The sequence below is a fragment of the Lepus europaeus genome, chromosome 2, assembly GCF_033115175.1.
Source record: "Lepus europaeus isolate LE1 chromosome 2, mLepTim1.pri, whole genome shotgun sequence".
In the NCBI taxonomy this organism is placed as follows: domain Eukaryota; kingdom Metazoa; phylum Chordata; class Mammalia; order Lagomorpha; family Leporidae; genus Lepus; species Lepus europaeus.
Window position 1 is genome coordinate 101,821,403 of NC_084828.1, and position 12,033 is coordinate 101,833,435.

Genomic DNA, 12,033 nt, shown 5'->3' on the forward strand with positions numbered 1-12,033 from the left:
CTTACTCATGAATTGGAAGGCTTAATATCATTAAAAATGCCTATGTACCTAAAGCAATCTACAGATTAAATACAATCCCTATCAAAATATCAATACATTCTTTACAGAAGTAGAAAAAAAAAATTCTCGAAGTCAAAAAGAATCACAAAAGACAAATAGCCAAACTGATCATGAGCTAATCAAGCTGAAAGCATTACAATAGCTGAATTCAAAGCATACCACAAAACTATAGTGATTAAAACATCAGGCTGGTGCCGCGGCTCAACAGGCTAATCCTCCGCCTAGCGTCGCCAGCACACTGGGTTCTAGTCCCGGTGGGGGCGCCGGATTCTGTCCCGGTTGCCCACTTCCAGCCCAGCTCTCTGCTGTGGTCCTGGAGTGCAGTGGAGAATGGCCCAGGTCCTTGGGCCCTGCACCCGCATGGGAGACCAGGAGAAGCACCTGGCTCCTGGCTTTGGATCAGTGCTGTGTGCCACCGCAGCGTGCCACCTGCAGCGGCCATTGAGGGGTGAACCAACGATAAAGGAAGACCTTTCTCTCTGTCTCTCTCTCACTGTCTATTCTGCCTGTCAAAAAATAAATAAATAAATAAATAAATAAATAAATAAATAAATAAAAGAAAAGAAAAGAAAAATATCATGGTACTGGCATGAAAACAAACAATGGATCAATAGAACAGAATAGAGGTCTCAGAAATTAATCCACATCCTCATAGCTGACTAAATTTTGACAAAAGTGTCCCAGACCATACCTTGGAGAAAAGATAATCTATTCAATAAATTTTGCTGGCAAAACTGAAAGTATTTATGTAGAAGAATGATACTGATCCCTATCTATCATCATATACAAAAATTAACCCGACATGCATCAAAGACCTAAGTGTAAGACCTGAGACTATTAAATTGCTGGAAGAAATTGTAGGGGAAATGCTTAAAGACACTGGTACAAGTGATGAGTTCTTGGATAAGACCCTCAAAGCACAGGCAACAAAAGCAAAACTGTACAAATGGGATTATATTAAACTCAGAAGTTTTTGCACAGCAAATGAAGCAATGGAGTGAAGAGACAGCCAACAAAATGTGAATAAACTATTTGCAAGCTACTTCTCTGGCAAAGGATTAATATCCAGAATATATCAACAATTCAAAAAACTCAACAATAAAAAAAAAATCCACTAAAGAAGTGGGAAAAAGACCTCAACAGACAGTTCCCAAAAGAAGAAATTCAAATGGCCAACAAGTATATGAAAAACATGCCCATCATTAGTTATCAGGAAAATGAAAATCAAAACTACAATAGATGTCACCTCTCCCTATCAGAATGGCTAATATTCAAAAGACAGAAATTAACAAATGCTGGTGAGGACATAGAGAAAGGGGAAATCTTAGACACTGTTGGTGGAAATGTAAACTAGTGCAGCTACTATGGAAAGCAGTGTGAGTATTTCTTTAAAAATCTCGAAAATGTTTTACCATATGATCCAGTATACCACTACCGGGTATATACCCAAAAGACATGAATACAAAGTATTAAAAGGATACCTTCACAGTCATGTTTATAACTACACTGTTCACAAGAGCCAAAATGTGGAATCAACCACAGTGTCCATCATCAGATGAATGGATAAAGAAAATGTGCTATATATACACAACAGAATATTATTCAGCTATAAAAAGGAATGAAATTCTACAGTTTGCCTTAAAATGGATGTAACTGGAGGACATAGTGTTGAATGAAATAAGCCAGACACAGAAAGACAAATAAAATGTGTTCTTTATGTGTGGAAATAAAATTTGAAAAGAAAAAAATAAAAGAAAAACAAAAAAGAAAAGAAACCCCCATGTGCATCAGCATTGCTGCAAATGTGGTTTTGTCAAACTTTGATAAAAAAGAAGGAAGGAAGAAAGAAAGGCAGAAAGGAAAGGAGGGAGGGAGCGAGGGAGGGAGGGAAGGAGGGAGGGGAATGGAGAGAGTGAGGAAGGGCATACCACTATGTTCTCACTATGTTCTTAGAATTGTATTTATGGCTACATTGAATCTGTTCTCTTTATATTAATAGAACATTAACATGAAAATTGCTAAGAATTGTGTAATAGTAATTATCATGCATTTTTGTGACCATGAGAATCTAATGTATCAATAAATTCCTTAAAAAGGAAAAGACTGAATGATTTTATGTTCATACATAAAATCATAATTTAGTATCATAAAATACTACATTCAAAGCACAGAAGATCTAATATCTTTTGGCTCCATAGTTATTATATATTGTTGTTACACTTCATATTTTCTGGGGGTGCTATTACAAGTTTTCAAATATCTTATAATCCTTCATGACTAACATAGCCCCAAAGGGAGAAAGTGGCTGTGATAGCAATGAGTGAAAGAAAACTGATGGTAGCTAAATCATCCATTTTATTCATCTTTCCTTTTTTACTCTACTGTTAGTAAACTCAGAGAAGACCCTAAAGTCCCCCATACCCACAGAGTGAGTGCTACTTGCCAGTCCTTCTGGCCTAAGTGAGTGTTTGAGCCCTGAGTTTAGGAAGCAGACAGGGAATCAAGAAGTTCACTGAACTGAATAAATGGCCTTGGAGAAGAATTTATTGTGTAATGTTCACGTTTCCTGGTGTGGCACCTTTCTCAAAAGTACTTGGGGATATTTCAGAAAGTTTTTGGAAAAATAGATTCATAAGATAAGGTTGATTTTGGTGTAAACATTTTGAAATTCATGCATATTTTTCCATAAAACACATTTTCCATGAACTTTTTAAACACTCCTCATATGCATAGACCTTAAAAATTTTTGCACTAAAATAAGCTTATCTTTTTTTTTCTTTTTCTCAAAATTTATTTGAGAGGCAGAGAGAAAGAGAGAGAGACAGAGAGAGACAGAGAGAGAAGAGAGCCCTCTCCTCCCTAAATGTGCACAGCAAATAGGGCTGAATAAACTGGGAACTCAATCCAGTTCTCCATAGGAGTGGCAGGAACCCAATTACTTAAGTCATCCTGCTGCCTCCCAGGGTCTGCTTTGGCAGGAAGTGGGAGTCAGGAGCTAGAAGTGGGAATTGAATCCCTGTGCTCTAATGTGGGAGGCAGGCATCTTAACCATTAGGCTAAATGCCTGCCCCTTGATAGCCTTTATTTTTTTTTTTCTTTTAGTTTTTTTTTCTTTTTTTTAAAACTTTTATTTAATAAATATAAATTTCAAAAGTACAACTTTTGGATTAAGCTTATCTTTTAACTCAGTTTTCACAAACATTTTTGAATTTATCTTTGTATCCGATTCTGTGTTTTCTGAGGCAGGATGCTTGAGCCTTGGATGGGAGGATTCGGTCTGGCTACAGAGTGAGCACTCAGTAAATTAGCACTGCAGGAAGCAGATATCTCTTAGCTGCAGTTTCCTGTGCCAGGTAGTTTTTTTAAAATGTATTCTAAAATTGTGAGTGCAGAGATCACTGAAACACGGAATGAAGACCCCATGACACAGTATTGCCACTCTGTCTAAAAGTGTAAATTGTCCTCTTTTTTTTTTTTTTAAAGATTTTTCTTTATTTATTCGACAGGTAGAGTTACACACAGTGAGAGAGAGAGAAAGGTCTTCCTTCCGTTGGTTCACTCCCCAAATGACCGCCACGGCCAGCGCTGCGCCGATCCGAATCCAGGAGCCAGGTGCTTCCTCCTGGTAAATTGTCCTCTTGAGGCCAGGAATCCTGCATGAGTGTTTCTATAACCAATTGGTCATGCCAAAGCAGAGAAGTTGAGGAAAGGTCTCAAGGAAGAAAGTGGTCCTCAGGATCTTAACTAGGACTCTGTCTGTATCCTGATAAATTCTTTATAACTTGAAGAGAACAGGTATGGAAGGGATGACTGCTTCAAACTTGGAAAGAAAGTCATAATCATGTTCCTCATTTCTGACCCTCCATTTATCCACGGACAAACCCTTCAGTTAAAAGGCAGAGTTCGAGGAAGAAGCTGGGGAGGATGGAGACTATGCCAGTTCTAGCAGGGAAGAGGAGGAACTCTGAGAGAATCTCTAGAACCTCACCATAGATTTATTTTTCCCTCTGACGCTAGGCCTAACCCACATCCCATACTTAGAGAGTGCCAGGATCACTCTCCAACCACTGCTATTTCATCTACATGGATCAAGAACTCATTACAGTCATAAAAGTAAAGGCGCAGACTTTTACAGTTGCTACATGAAGGAGCTCTTCTGTATCAGTGCCATTCAATTAAATTTCTGCTCTGGATAATGCATAAAAATGGCTTGTGGATTTTCTTCCTTGGGTGACTCATTCTGTTTGAACTCTAAAGTAATTCCTCAGAAATGGAAAGAGACTATTTTAAAATGAGCCATGAGATTGTCATTTAAAAATCATTTTTTAAAAAAGTGAGCAGATCTCTATTGGCAACAAATGAAAGAAGAGAAATTTGAGAATCCTGAACTCAGTTCTCAAAGGTATCGCTTTAGAAAAGAAGGTATAAAAATGTTAAGTAGTCTTTTAAAAAGCAATTTGGAGGAAGTGGAGAAATGAGGATAAAATCCTGATTTTTAAGTGAAAAATTATACCTTCTCTTACAGGAAATTTTCTTAGTGCCTCTGTCTTACGTCCCACTTAAGAAATGATTAACATTTCACAGCAAAATGCAGTATCTTTTCTTAAAAAAAAAAAAAACACTCAGTGTATACCATGGTTGCTACATGTTTTGTAGAAAGTGTAACAACAATGTGGTCTTTTCAATAAGGTTTAAAGTCCTTGAAAGATTCCCATGGCTAACTATAATGTTAAAGCCACCAATAGAATCGAAATTGTGCAGTTTTTCTTTGTGAAATCTCTTCTTCCAAAATATCATTTAGAAAATGCCCCACCAGGGACTGCCTATGCTGTTAGGGAGGACTTGTGGTGTTGACTGTGGAGCCCTCCCCCACAGCCGGCTGCCTCTCAGCTCCATCCCATGCACACTTCTCCAACTTCCCCAGCCCCCTCCAAAGACAGGTACATGAATTTATTCCACAAAGCCCTTATCATTTTATTCAATTGGTGATAATATAGAAATATCTTTACAAGGAGTGTTTACATGAATGAATTTTCCAACTTCAAAAAGATTTTCATTTCTAGCTGCACAATTCAAAGTTCACAAGAAAAAAAATCTGAAATTGCCCCTGGGCGGAGCACATCTGGGAGTGGGAGGCAAGAGCAGGGTCACGCCCTATCTCTCATTCACACAGAGCCAGACAGGAGCAGGATAGCCCATGTTAAATCTTCAAATTGTCAAGGTTATGTTGTCTACAGAGATTAAGGTGAAGTTCACATAGCTTTTTTTTTTTTTTTAAGATTTTATTTACTTATTTGAGAGGTAGAGTTAGAGACAGTGAAAGGGAGAGACAGAGAGAAAGGTCTTCCAACCACTGATTCCCTCCTCAAATGGCTACAATGGCCAGAACGGAGCCAGTCCTAAACTAGGAGTCAGGAACCGACTCCAGGTCTCCCTCACAGTTGCAGGGGCTCAAGTGCTTGGGCCATCCTCTGCTGCTTTCCCAGGCCATAGCAGAGAGCTGGATGGGAAGTGGAGCAGCTAGGGCTAGAGCCAGCACCATATGGGATGCCATTGCTGTAGGTGGAGAATTAACCTACTTTGCCACAGCACCAGCCTCTACTTAAACCCTTTTGTTGGGGAACAAAATCCTTCTTTCCAATTATTCTTGAAATTCAGGAGAGGGTGAGGTTTTCAGGATTTTTGCTTATCTCTTAGTTTTCCTTTTAATCAATTCACTTTGGGGAATAGTTTCACCTTCATCACCAGCTCTCTATGCTCTACATGTTATAACCTTGCCTTGCTCTGTAGACCCATTCCCTTCATTTACACACACACACACACACACACACAGACTCACACCCCAAACCTTGATGTTCAGACTCACATAGTAAAATAATGTGAACAATTTAGGAATCAATATTAGCTATCTTCACTTATTGTATTTTATTTCAGATTGGTTTTCATTTTATTTGAAAGGCAGAGAGGGAGCTAGAGAGAGAGAGAAAGAGAGAGAGAGAGAGAGAGAGAGATCTTCCATCTGCTGGTTCTCTCTTAAAAGGCCCACAACCACTGGGTCTGGACAGCCTGAAACCAGGAGCCAAGAACTCCATCTGGGTGTCCCACGTGGGTGGCAATATCTACATCTACATCTACATCTACATCTACATCTACATCTACATCTACATCTACATCTACATCTATCTATCATCTGCTGATTCCCAGGGAATGCTTTACAAGTGCATTCACAAGTGTGCATTGGGAACAGAGTAGCCAGCACTGGGAACCAAGCACTCAGGTATGGATGACTGGAGTCCCAAGCATTGACTTAACCGCTGCACCACACACCCCCCACAAGCCATGTCCATTTTAAAAAGTGTCTCTGGTTCCTACCAGCTTGGATACTCCCTCCAGCTTTCTGCTCTTCTCTCCCCCTGCTTCCCCACTTTCTCCTTCACCATGGGACTTCACTTGTTTGAAGAGTAGTTCCGTTGTCTCCTTCTTACTTATCCTTTCAGTGCTCACCTTTCTTTTCGCAAACTTAAAACCAAAAATATTCTTTGCTCAGAAGGATTTCAAGCGCCGACTGACAGGTTTATTTCTGTCTTAGCACAAATGAGGCATCAGAGAACAAGCTTTAAGTTAGGGTGGTGAGGAGGCACGGAGAAAGTCCCGGAGTAGGATGAAGTGTGAGGAAGGGAGCAGGAAGACGCAAAAAGGGACAAGCCTAGCAAGAGGGTGTCCTGTGAAACAAGGAGCCTGCAGCTTCTCCCTGCTCCCTACACTCACTCTCCAATTTGTCTGTTTCCAATAACACGAGTTCTGGATTCTCAGCTATTTTTTTTAAGCAGAATTGTGGCATTACAAATTTCATGTTGTTCCTGTCACCAGATTTCCAAATGTTGCCTTTCAGAATTACTTTTATCACCCCCTCTCTGTGAGCTAATAATATTTTCTATCCACAGATTCTTGCATTAATGACTCAGGATCATAACCTCCTGTGAATCGTGCATTATTAAATCTCTTTTCCAGCAGCTAAGATTAGAATAAGGAGAAGTTAATAAGTTTCATGAAGTCACAAAATGAGTCATTAGAATCGAGGACAGAATTCAGACACTGAGGCCACAAGCCCTGTTTCTCCAAAGGCCTGTCAGCTGCGTAGTCATTCAACTTCAACACAGAAAAGCTGAATCACACTGTCCACTCCTGTGTCTTGCTCCCTGCTCACACAGCATTTGCTGTCTTGAATGCTTCTTTGTCATTCTCTCATATTTCTGTCTAAATAATTTTTAATTATTTATGAGATAGAAATAGAGAGAGAGAGAGAGAGTATATCTAACTACTAATCCACTTCCTGAATATCCCCTTTAGGCACTAAAAGCTTTGCCAGGCTGCAGGCTGAAGTCAGATTCCTGGAACTCCATTCAGGTTTCCCACCTGGGTGGCAGGGACACAATTAGCCAAGCCCTCACAGGCTGCCTCCCAGGATGTGTATTATCGGGAAGCTGGAATTTGGAGTGGAGCCAGTCACTCTGATATGAGATGCAGGCATCCCAACCATTGTCTTAACCATTAAACCAAACACTCGCCCCTATTTAAAAAGTATTAAGGAAATGTGTAAGCATTACTAGAACCTTCCATCTGACATAAATATCAAGTGTACACCTATTCATAGGAGTAAAATGATCTCATCAGTAGCAAAGAGCTATTGGACCATTCTTCCTTATAAGATGATTAATGCCAACATTAAATTAATGCCCAGATGAATTAATTTTAGCCTTGGCCTATTTGGGGGTGTTTTGTATGTTAAGTGCTTTGAGCTAAAGAAACTTTTCTGGAAAGGAAGTTTGGAGCAATATCCTCCTGACAATCTTCAGTACTTGGGGAAGGTAGGTAGGAGAGAACTGAATTAGAAAAAAAGGAAAAAAATACTCAAAGTGTATTAAAGCCAACTTGTGCCAAATTTAAGTCTTTGGGGGAATATATTTATTGCTAAACCTCCATTTCCTATGTTACAGGCCCATGAACAGTATTATTTATTGATGCATTCCCTAGTTAGGAAGCAAATGAAATGACGATTTGTTGAAAGTGATATTGGAGAGAGCATTCAGTGTAAGAATCAAACGATACAATGTGTACAGCTGGTGAAGTGATGTGAAACAGGACATCTGGTAAGAGAGTCAGTCAGCTGGTAAAGAGGGCAGAATAGATGTCAGAAGGCCTCATTGTTTTCATGGGGCAATATCTGGTAGTCATCAAGATTGGGCAGGCACACATTCATCTTGAAGTCCCAATTAGATAATGGGCGGGAAAGAATAATAAACTCTATGAGGTTCATGGCCTTGCTAACCCCTCAAATGTTAACTTACACTGGCTGGTATGATGTCAAAAGATATCTTGTAAGTTAAGCAAGTTGGCCTTCATGTAAGTCCTCAGTGGGTTGAATTACCACACAGGACTCCAAGTTAAGTTTGAATTTCAAGCAAACAATGAATACTGTTTTTTAAGTATAGCTATGCTTCAAATTATTCATTGTTTACCTGAAATTCAAATCTAACCAAACATTATTTATTTGTTATGTCTAGCACCCCTACCACCAGGTGAAAAATGAGCTGCTGCTCAGAAACCTGATGCTGGCACAGGCTGTAAAACAGGTCACTCATTAGTTATATCTATGGTTGATGGGAGAACTCAAAGCAACCCAGGATGTCTGCACATTTTCCTATGGAGGTAAGTTTTAAACACCCAATAGTTTCTTTTTGAGTATGTTCTCCCCAGTAACAAGAAGGCAAAGCTTGAAAAGTTGGCAGAGTTCAATTGCATGGGATGGGCATTGCCAACATTTGCTTCTGTAATTCTTTTTCTTAGTCTTAGGAATAACCCACTTACCTTCTTCTGACGGATTCATTCTACTTTAAATTTTAAATTGCCATTTAATTGTACAATCCATTCTTGTCCAACTTAAAACCATGCTGTCTCTTAAATTTAACTCAACATGTCTTTGATGTGATGTTACATCTAAATTTTAGAGGTTAATCTTTCAGATTAATCCTGCTTTGCCTTGTCTAATATTTATGGTGGTAGTCTTCCTATGGTCAATATACTGGAAACACATGCCAAATATATGAACAAAGACACAGCAAAGTAGCAGAGAATTTTTTAAAGGTCCAAAGAAAATGGGGCAGGGAGAGACATTTAAAAAATTTATTTTTTCTGGCTATCTCACTTCAGGAAATAAAGGAAGATGGCTTTTAAATAGATTCTACAGTCCCAGAAAAATAAGTAGTTGGACACAGTCCTACACTTTTAATAAACTCTGCATCAAAGTCCCTCTGACCTCTATCTCAAGTTCAGGAAACAGGTAAGATCATAAGCAATAATAAGAGTTTCTTTAGAAGCCTTGCCAAGACAGAGCTCTGTAGCCAGTGTGGATTCAGCCATGGCCTCCTGAACCTCAAAGTCTTCAAAGAAAGTACAAACAGTGGACTTAGTAGGAAATCTTCTCCCTAGAAGGAAAGTTGTTTGTTTTTCTGTGTATTCTTGGCAGGACATTGTACCTACTGGACAAATTAATCCAATAGGCAAAAACTACCTGGTTGTAACTGCCCAAATGTGCCGTAAGAGCTACTGCTGACAAATTTGGGTGGTTACCAAAAGCTTAGCCATCCACATATTATTAAGGATCAGATTTTGAAAATTGAGACTGGGCATTTTAAATCAAAGTAAACTCCTTATCCTTAAGTATTTTTGTGTAGCTCTTAGAAATATGTCCAAAAATAAAATATTTTTAAAAAGGTATTCTGATATAATTATGATTGATAATATTTTACTTTTTATATTTTAGTCTCTCTGCATCCCCATTTAATCCTTTGTTTATGAAGAACAGTGTTTTTTTATTCTTATTAGTTGTTGAATTTTTTATTTAGTGAATATTTTTTATTTATTGAATTCTTTATTCTTACTAATTGTTGAGTTATTTTATAGTGATTATAAAGTAAATTGAAAGTATGTCACTATAAAAGTTAAAAGAAGGATAAGAAAAGAGGGAGGTCAGAGGGAGAAAGTGGGGGAGGAAAGAAAGGAAGGATGGGACTTATCATTATTCTTTTAGAATTGTATATGTGAAATATGTGAAATTTGTTCCCTTTATATAAATAAAAATCACATTATACCCCATAGATATGTACAATTACTATGTGTACATCAAAAATAAAAATAAAACGAGGAAAAAGAATATTCTTAAATTGTTCTCGATTGATAGTATACATTTACCAACTTCTTTGAAAAAATGAGAAATGAAACCACTCAGAAGAAAATTTTAATTCAAGAAAAATAACAGTTGTAAACAACTTTTTTAAATCACAAGGACTCTTAAAATGTAGTCCCCATAAACTAGAGCAATAGATTTTGCTGAGGATGTAGGCAATTCTGAGTTCACATAAAAAGCATGTCTTGGTGTCGTTAATATTTGATTTAATTTACTATATAAAAAAGGGCACAGGAAATTATTCTAATGGGGAAAAAAGGATTTCCAATCCTTTTATACCAATAAAATTCATGAACACTGCATTGATCATTCACTTGACAAGTTTCCTTTCTTCTTTCCTTCCTTTCCTTTCACAATTAAAGTTTTATGTCTTGTTTAACTTCTTGACATTCAAAAGAAATGAAGACATCATCTTGTATTTTTCAAAACCTTTATAATTCTTGCTCTTATACTTTAGTCTTTAATACTGTTGGAATTATTTTGTATGTGCAATGTGAGGTAGAGGCTCAATTTAACTTTTTTCTTGGACACCCCATTTTCAGGCATTTTTCTTCTGAACTGTAGTACAATTTTTGTCACATATGAAGTTTCTATATATGAGTGAGTGAGTGTTTTTATCAATATTACATGCCTCAGGTATATCTGATTATCCTAATCTTAGCTGCAATAATTTTTGAGGATAAGTTTTTATATTCAGTGAACAAGTTTTAATCTCTCTCTGTGTGTTTGTGTATTTAATTATATTTTAGTTGATCAAGTTTATACCGTTCAAATGCAGGGATATTCCAAGATGGCAGATTAGGGAATGACACACTGTGCTATGGTAGGGAAAAACAGTAAAAATAAATAAATAAATAAATAAATAAATAAATAAATAAAGTATGAAGTGCACTCTCAGGGGTGAATTGGAGAGAAAAACCACACTGGAAATCCTACAAAAGGAACAGGAACACCATGGACATGTGTAGAAGGTGTAAACATATAGCAGGAACATGAACACAATGCACAAACTGTAGCAGCCAAGAGTCAGAGCAGGTGGCAGCTTGGAGACAGAGGTGAGAACAGACTGTAGCAATGCATGGTGATATAGCTGGAGGGAGAGCATGGCCTGGACTAGTGGTTGCTAGCAGTTTCACACAGATCCAATGGAAGTAGAGGGGGCATGTTTATCTCACCCCAACTTCCAGACAACAGAATCTGCTGCCTGGTTGAGAAAGGGTGATGCCATTTTGACTTTGGGTGGGAGCTATGGAAGACTTTATGCACATGCACAGCAGGAGGCTGAGGTAGGACAGCATCAACTCAGTAATATTGGCTGCCATGGTGAGGAGAGAGCTTTAACCTGTGGCTCTTGTGTACATGTGTGATCAAGAGATTCTAGTAGAGGGAACAATTCATAGTCCCCACCGACTTGGAGCCTGACTAGGAGGTGTCTGGGCAGCCACCTAGGACAGTGAGGCACCCACACACTCCCAGGATCAAGATGCCTAGATGGAGCTGTCTCAGGGAACATCTGCCTCTCTATTAGCTGGAGAGGCTAAGAGGGCAGAGAGAAAACTCTGCATCCAGCAGTGATGGGAATTTTGTGCGCTGAAAATGTGGGGACTCAGTGGTTACATGAGAAGATGCAGGATGTAGCTGGGTCCCTGGGCAAACATTGGGTGTGGCTCCACTCCTAGAGCAGGTCATTGTAGCAGTAACTGTGCTCACAGTGAGGACCATACAGA